This window comes from Ornithorhynchus anatinus, chromosome 15, assembly GCF_004115215.2.
Source record: "Ornithorhynchus anatinus isolate Pmale09 chromosome 15, mOrnAna1.pri.v4, whole genome shotgun sequence".
Lineage (NCBI taxonomy): Eukaryota > Metazoa > Chordata > Mammalia > Monotremata > Ornithorhynchidae > Ornithorhynchus > Ornithorhynchus anatinus.
Window position 1 is genome coordinate 17,059,556 of NC_041742.1, and position 25,914 is coordinate 17,085,469.

Below are 25,914 nucleotides of genomic sequence, written 5' to 3' on the forward strand. Positions count from 1 at the left end.
ACGTCTCTGGGGCCTCAGTGACCTCATCCGTAAAATGGGGATGGAGGCGTCGGCTCCTCCTCCCCCCCCCCCCCCCCATCAGAGCTCACGTATAACTGTCCATATTTATAATTCTACGTATCCATACGGATGCCCGTCTATCGGCCTCGCCGTGTCTCTTCCCCCATCTAGACCGGGAGCCCGATGTGGGCGGGGATGGTCCCCCTTGATTGCTGCATCGTAGTCGCCCAAGCGCTCAGTCCGGTGGCCCGCACACAGTAAGGGCTCAGTGAATCCCATGGAACGAATGGACGGACGGATGAGTGAGAGGGGGGAAGGGGCCGGGGAGTGAGAGGGGAAGGGGCCGGGGAGTGAGAGGGGAAGGGGCCGGGGAGTGAGAGGGGAAGGGGCCGGGGAGTGAGAGGGGAAGGGGCCGGGGAGTGAGAGGGGAAGGGGCCGGGGAGTGAGAGGGGAAGGGGCCGGGGAGTGAGAGGGGAAGGGGCCGGGGAGTGAGAGGGGAAGGGGCCGGGGAGTGAGAGGGGAAGGGGCCGGGGAGTGAGAGGGGAAGGGGCCGGGGAGTGGGCCCCGGCCGATGGGCCGCTCTCCGCCCCCCGCGCTCAGAGGAGTGGCCGGCGCCTATCAGGCGCCTCGCACAAATCCGCGATGGTCTTCTCATCGGTTGTTGCCGAGCGGTTGGGTTAAGGGTGAGTGGTGAATGGGTGCGGGGCGGGCAGCGGGGAGCGGGGGGTCCCGGAGGCGGCGGGGCCCCGGGCCCTGCGGGAGCAGCGGGAGCAGCGGGAGCAGCGGGAGCAGCCGCCGCCGCCGCCCCGGCCCCGCGCCCGCCCCGTCCTTGCCCGCTCCCTCGCTTTTGGCCCTTTCCCTTTCTCTCTCCTTACCCTTGCCCTCTCCTTTCGTCGTCCTCTCTTTTCCTTTCCCTCTGCTTTCCTTTCCTTCTCTTTTCCTTTCCCTCTCCTTTCCTTCACTTTCCCTCCCCTTTCCCTCTCCTTTCTTTTTTCTCTCTCCTTTCCTTTTCTCTCCTTGCCCTCTTCTTTCCTTCTCCTTTCCTTCCCCTCTCCTTTCCTTCTCCTTTCCCTCCCCTCTCCTCTCCTTTCTTTTTCTTTCCCTCTCCTTTCCTTTCACTCCTCTCTCCTTCCCTTTCCTTTTCTTTTCCTTTCCCTCTCCTTTCCTTTCCCTCTCCATTCCTTTCCTTCTATTTTCCTTTCCCTCGTTTTTCTTTCCCTTTCTTTCCCCGTCCTTTTCCTGCCTTCTCTTTTCCTTTCCCTTTCCTTTCCTTCTCTTTTTCTTTCCCTCTCCTTTCCTTTCCTTCCTCTTTCCTTCTCTTTTCCTTTCCCTCTTCTTTCCTTTCCTTCCTCTTTCCTTCTCTTTTCCTTTCCCTCTTCTTTCCTTCTCCTTTCCCCTCTCCTTTCCTTCTCCTTTCCCTCCCCTCTCCTTTCCTTTCCCTTTCCTTTTCTTTTTCTTTCCCTCGCCTTCCCTTTTCCTTTCCTTTCCTTCTCTTTTCCTTCCCTCTCCTTTCCTTTCCTTCTTCTTTCTTTCTCTTTTCCTTTCCCTCACTCTACCTTTCCCTCTCCTTTCCTATCCCTTCCCCACCTTGCTCCCTCATCCTTGCCCTGTCCCAGCTGAGACGAAGCAAGGAGAAGCCCCCAAGGTGCTGGAGCTGTTCTAGGGACCCAGAATTTGGCGAGCAGCACTCAGTGGGGTAAGGTGGGATCCGGCTACTTTAATGTGATTTTTATCTTGTCTGTCTTCTACCTCCGACCCAAGGGAGCTGAGCTAGTTTTGGGGGGGGGGGGGGGTCGACAGTGGGACTTGGGGGCAATGATGGACCAGTCCAGCCTCTGCCACTTGGCTACAGCATCCCTAGGTTCACATCAGGGGCGTCATCTTAACCTGGACCACAGAGGTTCGCTTGAATGGACGGTAGGATTTCGACCTCCTTAGAGCCAAAGGCAAAAAAACTAATAAGAATGTCTTTCAGCCAAATGGAAATAGCCAGGGCCAACTTGGCTCTCAGCCCACCGACACCCCCGATTTGAGGCAGGAGGTTGGAAGGACAGTCAGAATCAGTAAGGACGGGTTGGGGAAAGATGTGGACGAAACAGAAGTTTCCCCCACCTGAGTTGCTTGCATTTGAAGTTTGAAGGCGAGATGGCTGGGTTGTATGGGAGAGAATAATAACGATAGTGATTGTGGTGTTCGCTGTGCCGAGCACTTACTGAGCGCCAGGGAGGGGGCACTAAGACCCTTGAGAGACAGTGCCCCACCCACTTAGGATTCACGGTCACCGTGGGATAGGGAACTGGTAATATACCCCCTTTTCACAGATGAGGAAACCGAGGCCCAGATACTTTAAGTGGCAGGGCTGGGATTAGAACCCAAGTCCCTCGACTCCCAGGCCCACGCCCTTTCCACTAGCCCACGCTGCTTCCCCGGAAACGACAACGATTGGAAAGGGGTTATGAGCCACGTTCTGCTCTGCCAAGAACCCAATAAATTGGGACACCCAGAACTTTAGCAGAGCAAACTCAGGTGTGATGGAGAGGCAAGCATTTAAGATTTTTGACTTGCGTTTTCTCCTTTGAATCACCGTTTTCACCTTTAACGGCAAGAGGAGATGACATTTCATTTTTCTTTGAAAAAAGACCGGTGACTTAGTGAGTATTTCCACTGATCGGAAATCTATTGGCTTGACGGAAAGCAGGACGTTCCCACTGTACTCTGATGTAAGGATTAGAAGTTGAAGACTCGGTGCTTCGTTGCTGCTACTGCCGAGCCTCTGTCTCATGCTTTGCTCTGTTGTTTCAAGAAGTGAGGCAGGTATGTCTGAAACTCAGCAATGTTTCTGATGATTTGGGTAAAAGCGTTTATTTTTATTTAGCTCTTGTTTCACGAGTTTGTAGTTCTAAATCATTAGTCATTTAAATACCGGGCATGTTACTAATGGTGAATATAATGATTGATATGCTGATTTAAATGGAAAAATGACTGCTCATGGCTTCCTCGGGAAACAGATTTTTCTTTCTTGATCTCAAAAACTCAGCATACTCGGGGACCCAAACCTGGCTTTATTTGTACACTGCATGATTTTGCTCCTTTTGCAAGGTTAAAAAATTATCTGGACAACCTCTGAGCTCCACTGGACTCTTGTCTTAAGTGGTCTGGGGAGGAAAGCAAAATTCCCATAGCCGTTAAAGTTTCCTTACCGTTGCAAGGTGACATTGATGATTTTCTAAGAAGGACAAGAGAGAGATGTAAAACATAGAGTTACAGCACTAATTGTAATGCTGTCAGTGGAATTATTATGTCTGTACTGGGTTTTTAGAGTAGACAGAATACTGAGAGAGCATTTAAAGGAAAGCACCATTAGATCTCCAAATGTGGAATACTCACAGAATATGTGATTTTATTTCTTTTGGTTGGTATGAGAAGAGGAGCCGGGTCATGTGTTCTTGTCTGTTTTCTTAGGTGGAAATCTAGTATCGTGTCCCTAGTCCCTTCACTTTTAACCATTAAAGCCCTTTATCAATTATAAAGAAAGTTTATTCAGGTTTGAAATGTGGCCAAATTTTAAAAAAAAGCCAAAACAACAACAACAAAAAACATTTTATGCCTGGGGTTTATAGTTATGGTAGTTGGACTGTAAATCAGTATAAACTAGTAATGGTACATCTTGATTAGTTGTTCTGCTGTCCCGACCAGCCTTGGTAACCGTTTTTCTACTTAGCACAGTCAACCTCTGAGACATCATTTACTTTTCAACCTGATTAAAGTCAGGTAAAGGGTAAGAAATGAAAAACGCAACCAAAGTGTAACAGCGGGGTAATGTAGCTGAGGAAGTAGGAGGGAAGGATTCCTCCTTTGGCATACATCAGTCATGCAAACAGGTCTTCCCTTTTGTTTTTCTTTTCTTAGAAATAATAATAATGATGGTAGGTGTTGAGGGCTTACTATGTGCCGAGCGTTGTTCCAAGAGCTGGGGTAGATACGAGGTAATCCGGTTGTCCCACGTGGGGCTCACGGTCTTAATCCCCATTTTACAGATGAGGGAACTGCGGCAACAGAAGTTAAGAGGCTTACCCAAGGTCACACAGCAGACAAGTGGTGAAGCCGGGATTAGAACCCACATCCTCTGACTCCCAAACCCGGGCTCCTTCCACCGAGCCACGTTGCTCATGAGTAACACACGAGAGATTCTATAGTATCTTAGATTTAGAGGAAGCACAGCGATTGAAGAGAAAATCACATTGTCCCGGTGTGGTATCTGAAGAACGTAGAAGACATCGAACTCTCTGGGCCTCTTGTCATTTTGGTCTCTCTAATGAAAAGGAAATTATGGCCAACCATCTCATTTCCCTTAGGCCACGGAGCTGTTAGCTGGTTGGAAGCAAGAGATTTAATTTAGAGTGCCCTGAGGCAGCTGTAAAAATAAGCACATGCCCACACGACCTGGATCACTCATTCATACATTCAGTCGTATTTACTGAGCGTTTACTGTGTGCAGTGCACTGTACTAAGGCTTAATCACTGGGTAGAAGGGCAGCTGCCCTCTTCTCCCTGGCCCAGTGCAAGTTTGGCAGTCGGTCGTATTTATTGAACGCTTACTGTGTGCAGAGGACTGGACTGAAAGCTTTGGAGAGTACAGTGCAGCAATATAAGAGGCACCTTCCCTATCCACAACGAGTTTACAGTCTAGGGAGGTTTAGGGTGCGCTACCCTTTAGCATCCCACATAGCCCTCTGGCTGTTCAGGTAGCCCCTTGTACTAGCTCTTGGTGCCTCTGAGGAGTTAAAATCGTCCAGGCAGGGATAAGTGCAATCTAGGAAGGATGGAAGGGAAAAATTTTGCCCTGGCGTCCTTGGATTTCTTGCCTGCACCTAAAAAAGCTATGTCCTTTGGTCCTTCCTGTTCTCTGGTAGCTGAGCAATATGAGGAACAGGAAAGGAATGGACTGGAGGAGAAAGGATGGGTTTGGTGGAATTAGACCTGGGTTCTAATCCCAGGTCTAATGATTCTTGTCTGCTGTGTGACCCTGGACAAGTCACTTCACTTCTCTGTACTCCCGTTACCACACCTATAAAATGGCGATTAAGAGAGTGTGAGCCCCCTGTGAGACAGGGACTGGGTCCAGCCCGCTTAACTTGCCTTTCCCGTAGTGCTTTTAACAGTGCCAGGTACATAGTAAGTGCTTCATAAGTACCATAATTGTGATTATTATTCCAGTTGGATTTTTTGATCGTAGTAGCTTTGGAAAACTACTGTTCACTTTATAGAGATCGATGTTTTAGAAATAAGGGACTTCTTGATCTGCGAAGCAATCCTAGAACCAGCCAGACATTTCTTCCAGTTAAGTGAATGTGTTGAATTTTCAAGAAAGAGTTGTGTCCCTACCCAGGGTCAGAAGGTAGAAGCTAAGAATTCTCACCTGTACCATGCGTCGCTTACAATCCATCAGTTGTATTTATTGAGCGCTTACTGCGTGCAGAGCACTCTACTAAGCACTTGGGAGAGTACAGTATAACAGAGTTGGTAGACACTTTCCCTGTCCACAACGAGTTCACAGTCTAGAGGGGAAGACAGACATCAATAGAAATAAATCAATTACGGATATGGACTTAAGTGCTGTGGGGCAGAGGGAGGGGTGACTAAGGGCAGCAAATCAGGGCGAGGCAGAAGGGAGTTGGAGAAGAGGAGACGAGGGCTTAGTCAAGGAAGGCCTCTTGGAGGAGATGTGCCTTCAATAAGGCTTTGAAGGTGGGGAGAGTCATCAAGACTTTCAAGAGCAAGGCAGGACTTGGGTGAGAGTGTGGAGGTCACATAGACGGATCGAGGTACAGTGAGTAGTTTGGAGCTACAGGAGTGAAGTGTGTGGGCTGGGTTGTAGTAGGAGAGTATCGAGGTGAGAAGCAGCGTGGCTCAGGGGAAAGAGCCCCGGCTTTTGGAGACAGAGGTCATGAGTTCGAATTCCGGCTCTGCCACTTTTCAGCTGGCTGACTGTGGGCAAGTCACTTCACTTCTCTGTGCCTGTTACCTCATCTGTAAAATGGGGATTAAGACTGTGAGCCCCACGTGGGACAACCTGATTCCCCTGTGTCTACCGCAGCGCTTAGAACAGTGCTCTGCACATAGTAAGCGCTTAACAAATACCAACATTATTATTATTATTATTAGGAGGGGGCAAGGGGATTGACTGCTTTAAAGCCAAAGGTAAGAACCTGCTGTTTGATTCAGAGGTGGAGAAGAGGTCTTATAATGCAGAAGAAGTCTTATTCTCCAATTCCTTGCTGTTTACAAATTTGAAATATTTGAATAAAAAGACAAAAAGACATCGCCGGAGACGCTGCGTGTCGCAGATTTTACATCTGATGCATTTATCAGTTCATTTGCAGAACTCAAGGATATTTCCCAGCGCTAACGAATACACCTAAGTCCTAAAAATAGACAGATAATAATAGTGGCATTTATTAAGCACTCGCTATGTGTCAAGCACTGTTCTGAACGCTGGGATAGATACGAGTAAATCACGTTGGACAGAGTTCTCTCCCACCTGGGGCTCAGAGTTTAAGTAGGCAGGAGAACAGCTATTTAATATTTAATAATACTCTGCGATTATTTGTTTAGCATCTACCCTGAAAGGAACTCTTGTGATTTAGTTTCCCATTTTGTACTAGTGGGTGCTAAGGTCTGGACCATAATGCATATTTTCCTTTGTCTTTTTTTCTCTCACTTAGCTTTCTCTGCCTTTTCAAATTTCAGTTCGAAGTAAACTGTTTGGGGCAACTTGGAGCAGAGGCCCAAACTACTTTCTGTAGTGTAAACATACTTGTCGATCTGTTAATTGCTATCCAATTAAAGTCAGAACACAAAATGCAAAGGTTGAATTATAACCCTCAAATGGGGACTTGTCCTTTAGTTGAAGAGATGACCCTGTCAGTGATGAGGAGGTGGTTTTGTGTGTGAAAGCAACTAAGCTAATAGGTCCGAGAACGTGTCTCTAGACTGTAAATTCCTTGTGGAAAGGGAACATGTTTTTATTGTATTCTCTCTCAAGCGCCTAGTGCAGTGCTCGACACGCAGTATGTGCTCAGTAAATTCAGTCATTCAAACATATTTATGGAGTGCTTACTGTGTGCAAATACCAAATACTGTGTATAAATACCATTGATTGAGAATTTGTGACAAATACCTATACACCCACTGCTTCCTTTAAGACAAGATATGAAAGACCAAATCATTTTCCAATATATATATATATCAAATGGCATCGAGTCATTTCCTATTCACATCTACTTTACGGATATATTTCCTCCAGAACGTCCTTTCTTCTGTCATAATCCGGTTTCCGATATAATAGTGATAGAATTGTGTTGAATCGCCATCAACATTTTCACAAATAGTATTTGCTCCTCTTCAGCGTGGCTCAGTGGAAAGAGCCCGGGCTTGGGAGTCAGAGGTCATGGGTTCGAATCCTGGCTCTGCCACTTGTCAGCTGACTGTGGGCAAGTCACTTAATTTCTCTGTGCCTCAGTTACCTCATCTGTAAAATGAGGATGAAGATTGTGAGCCTCACGTGAGACAATCTGATTACCCTGTATCTACCCCAGTGCTTAGAACAGTGCTCTGCACATAGTAAGTACTTAACAAATACCAACATTATTATTATTATTGTCCCTCAAAGGAATTAGCTTTATTGTCTATCAGCCTGTATTTCTCTTAGTCCGCTGGGTTAAGAAGCTTGCATTGGTTCTCCCATGGGATGTTAAGCTTCTCTGCTCCAGACCCCAAATTGGGATATGATTACGGGAAGAGGTGAGAGACTCATTCCGTGTGAATTTTAGCTTTGGATCCCGTTACCGCGAATGTGATGGTCTGTCTGTAGCTCTCATGTTGACATCAATTGTTAAAATACACAGAAGGAATTTTTTCCCTAATTTAGTGCGTGCCTGAAATGCATATTTAGGGTTAGCAGTAGAGGGAAGTAGTATTTTAAAGACCTGGCTTGTGTATTTGCTCTTTAACAGAGGATGAAATGTGCTATACTTATATTCAAATAGCTCTCCTCACATGGGCATAATTTAAAGATTCTCTTGTGAACTTAATGACACATTTTCATTTGCTTTGATGTTCCTTTTATTGGACAAAAATTCCCCCCAATTGGTGATTAGAGTCTCCCTGATGCCAATCAGCATTGTACGTGACTTTTAATATTCACGCCTCTGGCATCTTTCTTAAAATGGTATTTGTTAAGCGCTTACTATGTGCCGGACACTGTTCTATGTGCTGGAGTAGATCCAAAACCAATCAGATTGGACACAGTCCAGGTCCCACATGGGGCTCGCGGTCCTAATCCCCATTTTACAGATGAGGGAACTGAGGCACAGAGAAGTGAACTGATTTATCCAAGGTCCTACAGCAGTCACTTCTGATGCCCAGGACCCTGCTCTATGCATTAGGCCACACGGCTTCTCTAACAGTGGTATCATGGCTAGTCAGTGTATCTATCCTATTTTCATGACACTTATTACATCACTTAGCATTTCCCCAGTGGATCCACATTTCTGTCTTATCTTTGATTAGGGGTTAAGGTTAAACAGTTGATTTCTCCCTTAATACTTGCATATTTATCCTGAATAGAAAAAAAATTTAGAGTGATGTGTGCCTAGGTAGAAGATGAGGAAAAGGAATGTCAGATGATCACGAAGTTTCATCTGCAGTGTGGTGGGAGGAGCTGCTTGGGCCTGGAAATCATCCTAGTTCGTGGCAGTTGACCCAGTTTATAAAAACTTTGCCCAGAACCATTTCACACACTGAACTTCCCCGCTTTTCAAAAGATGAGAAAAACCAAGCCCAGTTGTTCCGATTTCTAATTCTAAGCACTTAGTACAGTGGTCTGCACATAATAAACACTCAATAAATGCAACTGAATGAATAATTCTACAAAATCATATGGGTACAGAACCCGCCAGTGTAATGGCAGATGGAGAACTCCATTGGCACTGGAGGCTACCAGCTAGCATATTCCTCATGGCGTAGTGGATAGAGCACGGGCCTGGGAGTCAGAAGGTCATGGGTACTAATATCGGATTCCCCACCTGTCTGCTGTGTGACCTTGGGCAAGTCATTTCACTTCCTCTGTATCTCAGTTCCCTCATCTGCAAAATGAGGATTGAGACTGTGGCCCCACGTGGGATGGGGACTATGTCCAACCTGATTTGCTTAGTATGGTGCCTCTCACACAGTAAGTGCTTAACAAATGCTATTATTATTATTATTATTATTTTTATTCCTCAAGACTGAGTTGCAACAGAAAATTCTAGATTATTTGTGAAACTGCAGAGGGAAAACATAATCCAGGAAATATGAACAAATTAATCCCCAGTTTTGTGAGTAGAAGGTTCTCTATGCACTTGTGAAATCTTTGCAGAGAAAATTTTTAAAGCCCAGGAATACTAATAATGATAATTGTGGTATTAAGTGTTAACTAAAGGTCAAGAACTGTTCTAAGTGCTGGGGAAGATACAAGATAATCAGGACAAAGTCCCTCTCCCCTACAGGGCTCACAGTTATTATTAATGACAGAGATAAGGATAAAAGGAAGGCTTTTGGGTACAAATTTGTCCGGTGGAGTTAGCAGTTCCTCTGCCCTGTCCTAAGTTGTCATGCAAGAGGTGGTTAATCATTCCCTACACTCTGTGTGCCTAATGGCTCCCCAAGGTCTTTTTTTTAATGTTATTTGGGATTGGAGGTTGTTCTTTTGTTGTTTTTTGGTATTTATTAAGTGTTTACTATGTGCCAGGCACTGTACTAAGTGCTGGGGTAGATACAAGATAATCAGGGTGGACACAGTCTCTGTCCCACATAGAGATCACAGTCTTAATCCCCAGTTGGCAGATGACGGAACTGAGGCACAGCGAAGCCAAGCGACTTGCCCAAGATCACACAGCAGACAGATGACAGACTTGGGATTAGAACTCAAGTCCTCGGACTCCCAGGCCCATGCGTTTGACACTAAGCTCTGCTGCTTCTCAAGCTTTCAGGGAGTTTACCCGATTTTTAAGTAGAAGTTATTTGATCCTGTTGATTGGACTCTTACAAGGATTCAGAATTTAATCAGGGGTCCTTGGCCTTTAAGCCCAGCCCGATTCGGAAGGATAGATATTAGAAGGGAAGAGCTTGTCATTGTAAGCTCCTTGAGCGTAGGGCTCATGTCTCCTGACTCTTTATCTCAAGAGTTCTTCACAGAATGAGCGTTCAGTAGTATTCATTGATTTATGCGTTACATATCATAAAGGTAAAATAACTCGGATGTTTACTGTGGTTTCAGAAAAGAGAAACTCTGTGATTCTTTTATACATGCAACACTAGCATCTGAAGCACTTAAGGAGTTCGATTCTCTTGTAACAAATACCATTAACCAAAAAAAAAAGATTCAGAAACCCTCTAGGCAGTCAGTCAGTCGTATTCAGTCGTATTTTTTGAGCACTTACTGTGTGCAGAGCAAGTACCAAATGCTTGGGAAAGTGTAGTAGAATAATATACAGACCCCAAAACTGCTCACAATGAAAGCTCAGTCTAGAGAGGGAGACAGACATTAATATGAATTTATTTATTAATATAAATAAATATATTACAGATCGGTACAATCTTTATGGTATTTGTTAAGCGCTTACTATGTGCCAAGCACTGTTCTAAGCACTGAGCACTGTTCTAAATGCTGGTATAAAAGAGGATCCAGTCATATTTATCCTGATTATGCTCAGCACCACTTCCTTGCTATATTGTAAGTCCCTTAAGGGCAGGGGTCCTGACTGTTTATTCTAGGGTGCTCTCCCAAGTGCTCATTACAGTGCTTTGCAAACATAGGTCCTCAATAAATTTTATTGATTGATTGGTTACTTATTCCTTCACAAGGCTTGCCTCCAGCACATTTACTTAGGTCCCCCTCCAGACACATCATCTGTGAGAGGAGAAGCCAAAAGTATTCTCTTTCTCTTAAATCTGCTTTTCCGCCCATTTACTCTTTGGATTTCTTCAAATCCAGGGTTGGCCAAGGTTCCTAAGGATGTTGAGCAGATGCTACATTCTCCCATTTTTCTGTAGTGGCGCCGATGTCCAGAACCGTGCTTCAAATGGATCTTGTTTGTATAAAACCAGGGAGATCTATGACTAATTTTAGGCAAGCGAAAGGTTTTCAGGATTCTCTTTTCCTTGATTATTGGATTTGTTTTTACTGATTTTTGGACCAGTAGAGCATCCATGTAAAAGGAGCTTATGCCTGAATGTATTTTCCATTTTACCCATCTAGTTTGAGCTAGACGTGTTTTAAACAGACATCATCAATGGTATTTGAGTGCTTACTGTGTGCAGAGCACTGTACTAAGCACTTGGGAGAGTAGAATACAGCACTCAGTAGACATGTTCCCTGCCCACAATGAAGTTATCATAAATCAGTGTCTCTGTTTTTACAGAGAGGCTCAAGGCAGCAGATTCACTTCCTAAAAAGTATATGGTAGCCCACATGGATTAGAAAAGTAAAGTCAAGATGTAGATTGTTAAACTAATTGGCTGGGAATAATATAACCTCTTATCAATCAATCGTATTGGCTGAGCGCTTACTCTGTGCAGAGCACTGCACCAATCGCTTGTGAAGAAACACTGTAACAGAGCTGGCAGTCTTAGGAAGGCTTGTTCAGTGAGTGCTCTAACTTCAGAACTGGTTTTAGAGTGTTACTGTTATCTTAGAAATCAGAACTGAAACCAGTCAGGAAGGAAAAAAAAAGGAACCCAAAAATATAGCTTGAAAATAGTTGTATCTGCTCATTCTATCGTTTGTAAAAATAAAATGTGGATTTTCTGCAGTGGGGGTAGAATGAATTTACAAATACTGAAAACATGTACTGATGTTGGGGAAGGTGTATTTAAAAGTACGCTGAAAAGCGGGGTGGCTTAGTGGGAAGACCCTGGGCTTGGAAGTCTGAGGTCGTGGGCCCTAATTCCGGCTCTGCCACTTGTCAGCTGTGTGACTTTGGGCAAGTCACTTCACTTCTCTGTGCCTCAGTTCCGTCATCTGTAAAATGGGAATTAAGACTGTGAGCCCCACGCGGGACAATATGATTACCTTGTATCTACCCAGCGCTTAGAACAGTGCTTGACACATAGTAAGCGCTTAACAAATGCCATCATCATCATCATTATTATTATTATTATTAAAAGCAAATTGGCATTTAACAGTTAGTTGAATTTGGGACTACTTCAGCTCCAACCCAAAATACAAAGAAAAAAACCAAAACACAGCAATGGGACATATTAACCATGAAAGGGAAACTCAATCTTGTTTTGGGTTTAAGGCAAAGGAGATTTCTGTTCTTCCATCCTTGACTGTCATATCCCTGTAGCCCTTGCTCCAATTTTTTCCTCTGTGTGTTGACTATACGTACCAGTCCAGGAAAATAAATATACATTTTAGCAGATCTGGAACTGTTTATTGTTCTAGATATATTCAAGTGAATGCCTTGCAAAGCTCGGCTCTTAATGTCTCCCTTTAGGAGCTAGCTCACAGCTATTTGCCAGTTTACTTAAAGTAGCAATCTATTCCAGACTGAAAAAGGACTCATTAATTTTACAAGTTGCATGGGAAAGGGTGGGCTATAAAAAGTTCCAGTGCTGGTACTTTTTTGTGCTTATTTACAAGATCGGCATATGGGCTGAAACATTATTGCTCATTTAATAGACTGAGGTTTTCGATAGAAGCATAGGCATAGCCTCACAAATACTATTGCTTACAAAGGATTTACACTTTGCAATTCATTTGGGAAAAGCACTACTATTTACACTGTTCCATTCTTTTTTCCAATCTTATTATTAATAGTAATAATAATAATAATGCTATTTAAGTGCTTTCTATGTGCCAAGCACTGTACTAAGCCCTGGACTGGATAGAAAATAATCAGGTGTCATATGGGGCCCCTAGTGTAAGTGGGAGGGAGAAGAGGGATTGAATGCTCCCAATCACATTGGAGGTCTAAACTTGGTCTTTTTCTGGATTCATTCGTGATTGATACATTAATGAATGCTGTGAGGGCCATGGGAGAGATTCCACACCGCTGGACAGATTCAACACCATGGAGCCATGTTTTGCAGAGGGAATAACTCCACTTATTCATTTATATTTATTGAGCGCTTACAGTGTGAGAAGTAGAGTGGCTTAGCGGAAAGAGCACGGGCTTGGGAGTCAGAGTTCGTGGGTTCTAATGCCGGCCCCGCCACTCGTCAGCTGGGTGACCTTGGGTGACTCACTTAACTTCTCTGTGCCTCAGTTACCTCATCTTTAAAATGGGGATGAAGACTGTGAGCCTCACGGGGAACAACCTGATTACCTTGTATCTACCCCAGCGCTTAGAACGGTGCTTGGCACATAGTAAGCGCCTAACAAATACCAACATTTTCCAGCGCTTAGAACAGTGCTTGGCATATAGTAAGACTTAACAAATACCATCATCATCGTCATCGTCATCATCATCATCATCATCACTGTACTAGGCACTTGGGAGAGGACAATATAACAATGAACAGACACATTCCCTGCACACAACGAGTTTGGTGAGTGATTCTTTGGGGAGACCCTTTGCTAGAGACCTGCGTATCCTCAAACTCTATTTTTGCCAAAATCTATTGTGCCAAGGAAATTACTAGCATTCTCTCTCACTTTCTCTCTCTCTCGCTCTCTCTCTCTCTCTCTCTCTCTCTCTCTCTTTCTCTCTCTCTCTCTCACTCATACCCCCACACACCGAAAAAGGAAACGTCAAGTCAATTCACTGTTCCGTATTAAATGAAGGGGAGCACAGCAGTAGATTATATGTGCCCCTAAAGGCATCGGTGCAGGATTATTATCATTATTATAATTCTAGGTGACAGGGCTTTGTAATATATAGCTCATCACCACACTGAGTTCTATTTAGGGCTGTTATTACCAAATCACCTTACAGTAATTATTTTAATTTTACTCCTCTCGGGACCCCTGCGAGTAGGGTTCAGGTATTGCTGTCCCCCTTTAACCGATGGGGAAGGTGGGGCTTGGGGAGGTTAAGTGACTGGCCCAAGGCCATACAGTAGACTGTGGATCCTTCTGACTTTCAGGGTCTCAGCTCTTCCACTGGGCCCCGCTCAGCAGCCTTCAGAGAAATCTATTCAGGACACCCCTGAAAACCGGTTTAGCTGTCAGGTTATCCTATTTGCTCCCCTCTGGAAAAAAACTCCCCTCTATTTACTCCCCTCTGGAAAAGCAAGATTATTTGAAAAGAATAGCGCTGCTTCGGCTGTGAGCTCAGCGAAGGGTTTGGAAGCCAACTTCCACAGTGATATAAAAGTTTCCATCATCCGAATCCTCCCCATTACGTCTTCTGCTGCTACCTTGCTCAATCCAAAGTTTAAAAATAGCCTCCCAGCCTTGCCTTCTGGGGGTGCCAATTGGGGAAATTATAACGAGAGGCCGAGGGAAGCAGCGGCTAGAGCCGAGTGATGGAGAAAAAGTCGGGGCCATCCAGAACCGAAAAAGTAATTTTTTTATTTATATCTATCTATGCTCTTCCTCTTTTACTTACTGCCGTGCACTCAGTTCTGCTAGAGTGACTTTTCACTAAGCATTTTGGATAGAATGCAGTGCTAAAATAGGACATGTTTTTCCCACACCGTGCACCTGGAACAGTTGTGTGCAAAAACCTGACATGGGGTGTAGGGTGGGTCCCCTGAATTGAATTTTCTTGAACGTGGGTTCTTCCGGGGTGCAACTCCTGGAGCATGAAATAAGTTTATGCATTTGTCCGTCCCTTTAAATTAGAAGCTCACTGTGGGCAAGGCCTTTATTGTCTATTAAATGTTACCAAATACCTCTTGAACTGCTCTGCACCCAATAGGCCCCGAATAATAATAATAATAATAACAGGAATGAGGATTATTATTGTGGTATTCAAGTGCTTACTGTGTGCCAGACACTATACAAAGTGCTGGAGTGGATACGGACGAATCAGATTGGAGTCTCTGTCCCACATGGGCCTCAAAGTCCTAATCCCCATTTTACAGATGAAGAAACGAGGTTCAGAGAAGTAAAGTGACTTGCCCAAGGTCATACAGCAGACAAGCGATAGAGCCAGGATTGGAACTCATGACCTTCTGACTCCCAGGCCCGGGCTCTAGCCACTAAACCATGCTGCTTCTCACAAAATGTGGTCGATGATGATGATGATCGTAATTATGCCTCTGGACAGCACTTTATTTTCTTGGAGTTGTGTCAGGTTGGAGCATATATCAGTTTCTAGAAAGGGACAGAGGAAGAAGAAATGCTACTAAGGTTCCCACCCCCATGTCTCCCTACAAAAAAAAGAACTCTAAGTGGCAATAAAATGGTAACGGGACTTAAAATTCTGAAGTTAATCTCATTTCCAGGTCACGAGTGGACTACCTTAATCCAAGTGGTTCACTGGCCAAGGCCTTTGGTAGGAAGTGTGAAAACAATTTTTTAGCTTGTCACATGAAGACCAGTTGGATGGGATGTTTTAAACAAGCTCCGGGGGGCATGAATGAGAGTGGAGCAGACGTGTCTCTTCCCCATCTTTTCTTCCTACTTATCTCTTCCTCCATTCCCTTAATCCCCATTTCTCCCAACCCCTGCTCCAACAACCAACACCATTTGTCTGGCTAGGTCAATCATTCAGTCAGTCAGTAGTATTTATTGAGTGCTTACTGCATGTAGAGCACTGTACTAAGCGCTTGGGAGAGGACAGTAAGTCAATAAACAGACACATTCCCTGCCCACAATGAGCTTACAGTCTAGAGGAAAAGTAATGGAACTGAAAGTGACTATTTGAGACCACCTAGTTCAGTTCCTTGTCTCATAGGGAGTATTTTTGTTTCCTTATTAAACATATTTACGGTGGTTTAGCAACTATGCAATTTAGAATAGTCTTCCTACTGTAGAAGAGTTAGGGGGTGGGGAAAGTGATTAAAACAGGCATTCTCTCTCTCTTCCAGATGTAGATTGGATTGTCTCTGTTGCCGAACTGTACATTCCAAGCACTTAGTACAGTGCTCTGCATATAGTAAGCGCTCAATAAATACTATTGAATTTATTTAATATACTGGGTAAAACTGTAGCCTGTAGAAGTGCTGGGCTTCTTATCATTACTATTATCATGGTATTTATGAAGCGCTACTATGTCCTGTTCTAAGCTCTGGGGTTGGGTACAAGTTAATTAGGTCGAACAGTTGACGATTATGATATCGGATCACAAGTAGGCAGGGAAACCGAACCTAACAACTGGACTCTTGGAAATTGAGGGTAGGGCGAATTGGAAGAGCCGACAGGAGTGAGAAGGGAAGCATTTCTGGATGGCAGTAGGAACTCTGACCTTCTTAGCAGCGTGGCTCAGTGGATAGAGCACGGGCTTGAGAGTCAGAAGGATCTGGGTTCTAATCACGGCTCTGCCACTTGTCTGCTGGGTGATCTTGGGCAAGTCACTTCACTTCTCTGTGCTTCATTTATCTCATCTGTAAAATGGGGATGAAGAATAAGCCCTATGTGGGGCAGGGACTGTGGCAACCTGATTAACTCGTATCTATCCGAGTGCTTAGAACAGTGCTTGGCACCTACTAAGTGCTTAACAAGCACCATAATTATTATTATTATTATTGTTAAGCAAACATTGAGACAAGCAGAAAAGAACAAATTATTTCCTCCAAGAGGCCTTCCCTGATTAAACCCTGCTTTCCTCTTCTCCCACACCTTTCTGCATTGCCCTGACTTGCTCCCTTTATTCATCCCCCTTGCTAGCCCCATATCTGTAATTCATATCTGTAATTTATTGATTTATATTAATGTCTGTCTCCCCCTGTAGACTATAAGTTCGTTGTTGGCTGAGAATGTGTCTGTTTATTGTTATATTTTACTCTTCCAAGCCCTTAGTATAGTACAGTGCGCACAGTAAGCACTCAGTAAATAAATTTGACTGATTGCAAGTTTATTTTGGGCAGGGAACGTGTCTACCAACTCGGTATTATACTCTCACAAGCGCTGAGTGCAGTGTTCTGCGCACAATAAGAGCTCAATAAATACCATCGATTGACTGATTTCCTCAGAACGGGGTTTCGGGGTTTGATTTAGTTACTGGTGGAGCCTGTTAGAATTTTGTTAGTGGCATGTTGGTACTTGTTGGAGCTGAATTTTTATAGTTCTCATCTTCTTGTTTTTTTAAATCAAAACCACTTGGTTGGAACGCTCCCTGAGAAGAAAGGGGCCAAGAGTTGTGATTGAATACACCTACGAAATGAAGAGGAACGGTTTATTACCTCCTCTCTACTGTCTGCTGTATTGTAGGCCTCCAGTTTCACAACCACTAGAAGCCTCCACAAGTGAGTGACAGAATGTACCCATGAATGGAAAAGTCAACTTAAAAAAAAAAAAACTTGGAAAAACATAATTTGGGAAAAAAGGTTACAGACTTAAATTGAAAACAATGCTGTTCTATATTTTGAAAAGGAAACAAAAGCAACTTTTGAAAATATTTTTTTTAAATAACTTTCTGCCGGCTTCTGGTTTTGATTGAGCTAATTCCTTGCAATAGCAGCGGTGCCCCGGTGATTCATTTCTGTGATGCAAGAAGCAAATATCACTTTAATATCCCTCGATGTGTAGTACGCGCTCAGTAAATGCCATTGATTGTTGGACCGATTTAAGCTCTCTGGGTGTCCTAATGAATAATTTCTCCAGGCTTCAGCTCAGTACACCCAGATCTCCAAGGACATGGGGATTACATTCTTGCAGGACTTCGTGCTAAAGAAAACTCAGGTTCTAGGGCCCATCACTGTCTCCTTTGGGATTGCGAGCGTAATCATTTTTTCCAAGGCCATGTCATGGTGTATCCAGACATATGTGTGTTGTCAAAAGAATGCTCCCTAACTCTGCCTCCACATTCCGTCCAAAGCAGAGAGAGAACATGCAGTTTGAGAGAGCTAAGGGCATGCTGATTATGTACTAGGGAGAGAAGTCAGTCGGTCAGTCAGTTGTATTTATTGAGCGCTTACTGTGTGCAGAGTATTATGCCCTCGGGAAAATACAGTATAACAGTATGACAGACGCATTCCCTGCCTACGGTGAGTTTATAGTCTAGAGGGGGAGATACAAATGCCAGTGGCAGGATTGCTTTAAGTTCTCTCATGATGTTTTGGGGTTCTTTTATGGTATCTGTTAAGTGCTTACTATGTGCCAGGCACTGTGCTGAGCACAGGGATAGGTACAAGAATATTAGGTAGGACACAGTCCATGTCCCATCTGAGGCTCACAGCCTTAACCCTCATTTTAGAGATGAGGTAACTGAGAGAAGCAAAATGACTTGTCCAAGGTCACCCAGCGGATAAGTGGTGGAGCCGGGATTAGCACCCAAGTCCTTCTGACTCTCAGGCCCGGGCTGTATTCACTAGGCCATGCTGCTGCTTTAATGTTGGACTATTGAGGCAACAGGACCTGCAGAAGAGAGATGTGAAGCTATATGACCCATACAGTTCTAACAAAGGGACAAAGCATCATGGCCTAGAGTACTTGCCTAGGAATCAGAAAGACCTGGGTTCTGATCCCTCCTCCACCAGTTGTCTGCTGTGTGACCTTGGACAAGTCACTGCTCTGTGCCTCATTTCCCTCATGGGGATTAAGACTGCGAGCCCTATGTTGGACGGGGACTGTCAACCCAATTATCTTGTATCTTCCTCAGTGCCACCCTCTCAGAATGCCACCTGGACAGAGTTTCCAGTCCCCTACCGGTCTTGGCTACGGGAGGGAGAGTCATGCAGAGGCCTGCCCATTCCATCCCTAGCTTGACCAGTGGCCGGCCATCAGCTCCAAATTGAAACTCCCCAGTGCTGGGCAGGAGCAGCGTGGGATAGAGTCGAGAGTGGAGACTCGAGTTTAATGTGCAGAGGAAGGCAATGGTAAACCGCTTCCGTATTACCGAAAAAACCATAGGGAGGTGGGGGCGTTCTGGGAGAGATGTGTGCGTGGAACCGCTACGGGACGGAGTCGACTCGACGGCATAAGACAAGACCCCAGCGCTTAGTACAGTGCCTGATTCGTAGTAAGCTCTTTACAGATCCCATAAAAAAAGCGTCAGACAAATTCAATCATTGCATCGAAACTAAAATCTGCACTACATTACCGCCGGGCCACTTGTACTCCAGACCACCCTAGGTCGAAACCATCATGAGCCTCCATTTCTTTGTGCGTGCTCGGGGCTTAAATTGGACAGGATTTCTCAAAATCTCCGACCCGGAACCGTTTGTCGACGGAGGGCAAGGTGAAGGGCATTTGAAATGGCCTCTTCACTGGAATGGAAGGCCTTCTTGTTTAGTGCCTGTGAAAGCCCCATCCATTCCAGGCAGCTGTGGTTGCCCTTCGGCTAACCCGGTAAATATTATTTTCGACTTTTAAGGACTGCCTTTCAAAGCACATTCGGTTAACTCTTGGCTACCCTGTGCCAGCCGCCGAGAAGGTTTTCCCAGAAGCAAACTCATTGGCCAGTGGAACTGGAGATGGGAAATATTCCTTCCCTCAGTTTTGAGGCTATTAAGCTGTGAAAGAAAATCGGTTTAAGAAAATTAGAGTAAACGCATAGAGACGTAGTTTTCCGTTACTGTGCCTCTGTGCGTAGACGTCACGGACCCTTCTTCCCCAGTTTGTTGCTATTTAGATCGCATCTGTATAACCGTATTCCCTTTCGCTACAAATTTGGCCATGATCACCGTCTCCAGTTTTATAAACCGGAGGAAAAGGCCAAATATTATTGCGGCTCAGACAGAAATGGAAATTGCAGTTTATTAAAAAATGCCTGCAAAATACAGTCAATAAATATGAGTTCTGGGACCTACTTGGAATTCAGGTATTTATTTTAATCCATTTACCTTGTAAAATATTTTAATTAAAACGTGAGGCGGGTGCTCCGTTCACGTTGATAAATTTATCATAATGCCTTATAATGTCAGGTTTATATACAAGGCTAAGGATTTAGGAGCAACAGCGCATTTAATCCCCTCCTTAAGGGTCCCTTGTCTGCCTCAGCTTCTTTGAATAACTCTCACAAGATGGAAGGATGGGAGGGAGCCTGGGTTCTCATCTGGCCTAGTGTATAGAGCACGGGCCTGGGAGTCAGAAGGCCATGGGTTCTAATGCCGACTCTGCCACTTGTCTGCTGTGTGACCATGGGCAAGACACGTAACTTCTCTGCGCCTCAGTTCCTTCTTGTGTAAACTGGGGATTAAGACCGTGAGCCCCACGTGGGACAGGGACTGTGCCCAACCTAATTAGCTTGGATCTGCCCCAGTGCGTAGTATTGTGGCTGGCACATAGTAAGCGCTTAACAAATAACATTTATTATGTACAGTATTATTGCCGTGAGCAGCTGAGCGGTACTTACTCTTTGAAGGGTGACCGGAGGTCTCCAGTTCTAGACTCAGGCAGAGCCACGTTGTAGCAGAGCAGGATTTTGGGGTTCGATAATCGATCAGTCGTCGGTATTTATCGAGGGCTTCCTGGGATCTGCTGGCCTTGACCCTGTGTCTGGCCTCTGTGAGAACAAATATGAAGTGTCTCCATGACAACAAATGGCCTAAAGGAGTTGCCCCCCCACCCCTGCTGGCTCTTATACCACTGGCTGTTTTCACTGGGGCGAGATCTAACTTTGGTATTTGTTAAGCACTTATCATGTGTTCTAAGCGCTGGGGTAGATAAAAGCTGGGAGAATGTCTTCAGGATAAAAGCTCTCACTATTCCCCGATTTCTATGGAGGGTGACCATTCTTTACTGAAATCTGAGCCTATTCATTGTGCGTGGACCGATATTTACCATATGTAAAATGTTTCTCTACTAAGTCATAGAGAATATCATGTGTTGGGTTGTATGAAATGTCCTATTTAGTGCCATCTAAGACTGACTTTTGGAAGTCATGGTAAATATGCTTTTTGAGGGAAACTTAATTATGTGGTTCTCTAGCCATCAGATCGGAGCAAATTCCTTTGAGGCTAGAAAAAAATCAAAGTGGAAAGGGAGATGCTAAAGGAAATCGCCATATTGGCGAGGAATTCTCTCCATCCCAGCCAAGCACTTTGCTGTTCCCAAGACATACTTTACTCTCTCCTACAGTCACATCCCGTTCCCATTACTTATCCCATTCCCACCACTCCTCTTCAGCAAACCGTGACCTGTCATCCTTCTAGAACGTCCAAGAGGCCCACTTCCTCTAGGAAGCCATTCCGGAGTGTGGCCATCACTCTTCCCACTGTCTCCCTCATCTTTTGCCCTTCCCGGTTACCCGGAAGCATGGCTTACGGCTGTTTCTCCGTACAACCCTGGTCGGTTGAGTGTGGGTTTTGCATTTTGGGTTTGTGTGTAGGTGAAAAGATTTAGCTGTACTTTAGGATTTAGCATGTATTTTCCTTTATTTATTAGCCCCCATACTGCTTATATAACAATCTGCCCCAAACTTTAGGGGTACAGTATCCTGAGTCCAGTTACTGACTGACCAACTGGCCGTTCGATCACCAATATGTTGCGGGGATCCAGGAACCTGTTTTTATACGTTTGAAAATAGAAGACTTCTGCAATTCAAAGAAAAATGTAGCACCTTTCCCTCACCTGCCTCTTTGTCTTCATTTTTTAGATTCTCCAAGGCAGAGGCCTTCCTAGATCTTGTTCAAGTGTTCATTCAGTCAGGTGAGTTTCACTGTTTTTCTGTAGCTGAATTGTGACTGGATTATTAGATCCGTTATGTTTTCTTTATGGCATTCGTTAAGCCCTTACTATGTGTCAAACACTGTTCTAAGCATTGACACAGATACAGGTTCATCAAGCTGGATACAGTACCTATTCCAAATGGGGTTCACAATCTAAGAGGGAGAACAGGTATCGAATCTTGTATTTTGCAGTAGAGGAAACTGAGGCACAGAGTAGGGATTTGCCCAAGGCAAGTGACAGAGGCAGTTTTAGAACTCAGGTCCTCTGCTCCCCTGGTCGGTGCTTCATCCACTAGTCCGTGATATTTTCATATTTCCTTTCTCCTTTCTCTCTTTTCTTTTTTATTCTGGGTAACTAGTTCCTTCTTGTACCTGTTTTCTTCTTCTCTTTCTTTCTCTCTCCTAAAGCCCTGCCTTCTTCAAATAATAGCTCTGTCAAGGTTTTACCGTTATCTCCTTTCACTGCCGCGGCAAAGAGGAGAGAGTGGGGTGGCTTTTGTTGCATCTCTGACCGTGGTTGTTGTGAATATTGGAATCTGCATTGCAAGGAGCCCCCAGATCCACTCTTCTGGCCCCTGTTTCCTGAGGTTCTTGTGAGTTTCTTGTCTTCCTGGTCTTTCCGATTTTTTGTGTGTGCTAATCATTTCATCTTTCCTTATGTGTCCGTAGCCAGCTCCCGAACACCCTCCGGCCTTATTTAGAGTTTGTGAGCCCCTTGAGGGTTAGAAACTGGGTCTAATTAGTCATCCGTGTCTCGGTGCATAGTCTGGCTTTGTACACAGTAGGTGTTTAATGAATATTAAAGGTGATCTGGTTGTGCCACGTGGGGCTCACAGTCTTAATCCCCATTTTGCAGATGAGGTAACTGAGGCCCAGAGAAGCTAAGTGACTTGCCCAAAGTCACAAGCTGACAAATGGCAGAGCCGGGATTCAAACCCACAACCTCTGAATCGCAAGCCCTTGCTCTCTCCGCTGAGCCACGCTGCTTCTCATACTATCTGGTACTTTTGCAGAGAGTTCAAGGCACCAAAGTTGTATTTATAAACTCTATCTTGTCTTCCCTGTGATCAGTTCACCCCTGGAAGTCAGTTAGGTCCTGAAAGAGATTGTAGTGTGGCTTAGTGGGTAGAGCCCAGGCCTGGGAGTCAGAAGGATCTTGGTTCTGATTCCGCCTCTGTCACTGGTCTGCTGTGTCTCCTTGGGCAAGACACTTCACTTCTCTATGCCTCTGATACATCATCTGGAAAATGGTGATTCAACTGTTAGGTTCTTGTGGGCAGGGAATGCTACTGTTTATTGTTGTATTGTAATTTCCAAGTGCTTAGAACAGTGCTCTGCGTACAGTAAAAGTGCCTAATAAATATGATCGAATGAAGGAAGTAATGAACGACTGTGAGCCTGTGGGAGCAGTCAATACAGTGCCTGGCAGATAGTAAGCACTTCACAAAAGCCATAAAAAGGATCGTGTATTTGAGAGCCCCTATGATGGTTCTCTAGTAAGCTCTTCTACTCCTGCAGCTTTTGCTACTCATCAATCCAGAAGCAGTGTTGGCCCGTGCAGACACTGACTAGCATACTTCAATCCTCGCCCCGGGAGGATTAGGAAAAGATGAATAAAGGGTGCGAATCCAAGTGCAAGGGTAATACAGAACGAAGGGGGAAAAGAGGAAATGAGAGCTTAGTTGGGGAAAACCTAAATATATTAAATATAAATATGACATTCATTATATAATGTTAAATAATATATAATACTACCAATCGGTGGTATTTATTGAGCGCTTACTATGTGCACAGCGCTGTAGTAAGCCCTTGGGAGAGTACAATAAAAACAAATAAATGATAGTATTTGTTAAACGCTTACTATGTGCCGAGCAGCGTTCTAAGCCCTGGTGCAGATACAAGGTAATCAGATTGTCCCACGTGGGGCCCACAGTCTTCATCCCCATTTTACAGATGAGGTAACTGAGGCACAGAGAAGTGAAGTGACTTGCCCAAAGTCTCACAGCTGACAAGTGATGGAGCTGGGATTAGAACCCACATCCTCTGACTCCCAAGCCCAGCTCCTTCCACTAAGCCACGCTGCTTCAACAGAATTAGCCGACACGTTCCCTCAAGTTTACTACAATATATTCTAAATAGCATATATAAATGAATAGTAAGATTACTGCGCATTTTTAATCACGCTCAGCCATTTTTACCTAGAGGACAAAAAGGCTTGGGTCGCCTTTCAGTATTCCCCTTGCAAAGGCAGCCATTCAACCCCGGTACTTACTCATGATCTCCCAGGAGTGAATTTCCTGGGAATGTGTAATTCTGCTTCTCAGACCACAGTAATGTTGGCTTCAGTCCCTTGCGATCTCGATCTTCCTAAATTTCCTCCGTGGACATTCACAACAGCTCCTTTTTTCCTGAACTTCTTCAAGTTTCCTTGATTCCATCAAGTTTTAAAATTGACTTAAGGGATTTCGGTGTAGATACCAACAGGCCTCATCGTCTCAGTTAGCTCGAGCGCTCAACAAAACCTTTCTTGTTCCCTGGTCCATGGTGATGGGGAAGCTAAGCTAGGAGGGTTAGTGCCGGGCCTTTTAGGGGGCCCCAGGGCCCTTGAAATTGGGGACCCATTTTCTGGTATTAGAGGATTATCTGACTCCACCCAGAGGATTATCTGACTCCCGAGAAGTTAAGTGACTTGCCACAAGTTACACATCCGGTCCCTGGCAGTGGTGGGATTAGAACCCAGGTCTTTTGACTCCCAAGTTTTTGCTCTTTCCACTGGACCGCACTGATTAGATTAGGCAACTCTGCCTGAAGAGTAACACAGCAGAAAACCTTCTCTTGGGCAGAAGGAGGAAAAGCCTGTTTCAGTGACCAACTCTTTCTATAAAGTCTCCCAAATCTCATAAAATAATAATAATAGTGATAATAATGGTATTTGTTAAGCACTTAATAAGTGCCAGGTATTCTACTAAGCACTGGGGTGGTTACAGGCAAATAGAGTTGGATGGTCCCTGTCCCACATGGGGCTCACAGTCTTAATCCCTTACAGATGAGGAAACTGAGGCCCAAAGTCACACAGCAGACAAGCAGCAGAGTCGGAGTTAGAACCCAGGACCTTCTGACTCCCAAGCCCGTGCTTTATCCACTACACCCTGCTGCTTCTCCAAAATAAGAGTATTTGTTAAGTGCTTACTATGTGCCCAGCACTTTACTAAGCACTGGGTGGATACAAGCAAATCGGGTCCCTGTCCCACGTGGGGCTCACAGTCTTAATTCCCATTTTGCAGAACTGAGAACTGAGACCTGAGGAAGTGAAATTCATTCATTCATTCAAGCAATCATATTTATTGAGCGCTTACTGTGTGCAGAGCACGTGACCGAGCGCTTGGAATGTACAATTCTGCAAATGTCTTGCCCAGAGTCGCACAGCAGACAGGTGACGGTGGTAGGATTAGAACTCACCACCTACTGACTCTCAAGTCAATGCTCGACTCACTGCTTCCCTCTCATGTGAGCCTTGGAAACCGGCTGTGGGGCTAGGCCAAGCCCTTCTTTTTATCCAGCCCCTTTCAACACTTGAGGATCCTCACTGCCTTGATGAGTCCTGACTCTCTTCTCAGCCTCGATGCTGGCCAACCCATAGGGCTCTCCGCTCTACCTGCCACAGACGGATTTTGAAAGGATCAGTCAACCTGATAGCTCTTGTGTTTGCCGTTTCAATCCAAAGAGCGCTTCCAAGATCGAAACTCTCTTCCCTCTTGTTCAGGTTTTTCCTGCTGAGAGCAATCAGAGCCTTTCAGTCACTCAATCGGAGGTATTTATTGAGCGCTTACGTGCAAGAACACTGAACTAAATGCTTGGGAGAGTGATACAGCAGTTAAATGGAGTTGCTAGACACGTTCCCCGCCCACAACAGACTTATAGTTTAGAATGCGAAAAAGGTCGAAATTTTATAGCTCAGCCTCTGAGACAAGTTCACCGTGGGACCAAAGTTGTTAAAAATAGACATAGGAAGGGGATTGGATTTTAATTCCAATGTATTGACTGTAGAATTGTGACTTGCCCATTTAGATCATCTCTGAAATGGGTAAGATGGAGTTTTGGGTTTGGTTTTTTTTACAGTATTCGTTAAGCACTTTCTACGCACCAAGCACT

The 25,914-nt window shown here is 44.7% G+C and overlaps 1 protein-coding gene across 8 annotated transcripts in view; it reads left to right on the forward strand.

Annotated features, from left to right (window-relative positions):
• The first annotated feature begins 616 nt into the window (after positions 1-616).
• The window catches only part of ADGRG2 (adhesion G protein-coupled receptor G2), a 79,288-nt gene continuing 53,990 nt past the window's right edge, over positions 617-25,914 (forward strand). For 7 of the 8 annotated variants that reach the window (XM_029079987.2, XM_039914220.1, XM_039914216.1 and 4 more), the window contains exons 1-2: positions 1,563-1,696; positions 21,690-21,742. The gene's annotated coding sequence lies outside the window, so the exon portion shown is untranslated. Of the gene's footprint in view, positions 684-1,562; positions 1,697-21,689; positions 21,743-25,914 lie in introns of those variants that run through there. The other variant, XM_029079988.2, reaches the window with a different exon arrangement.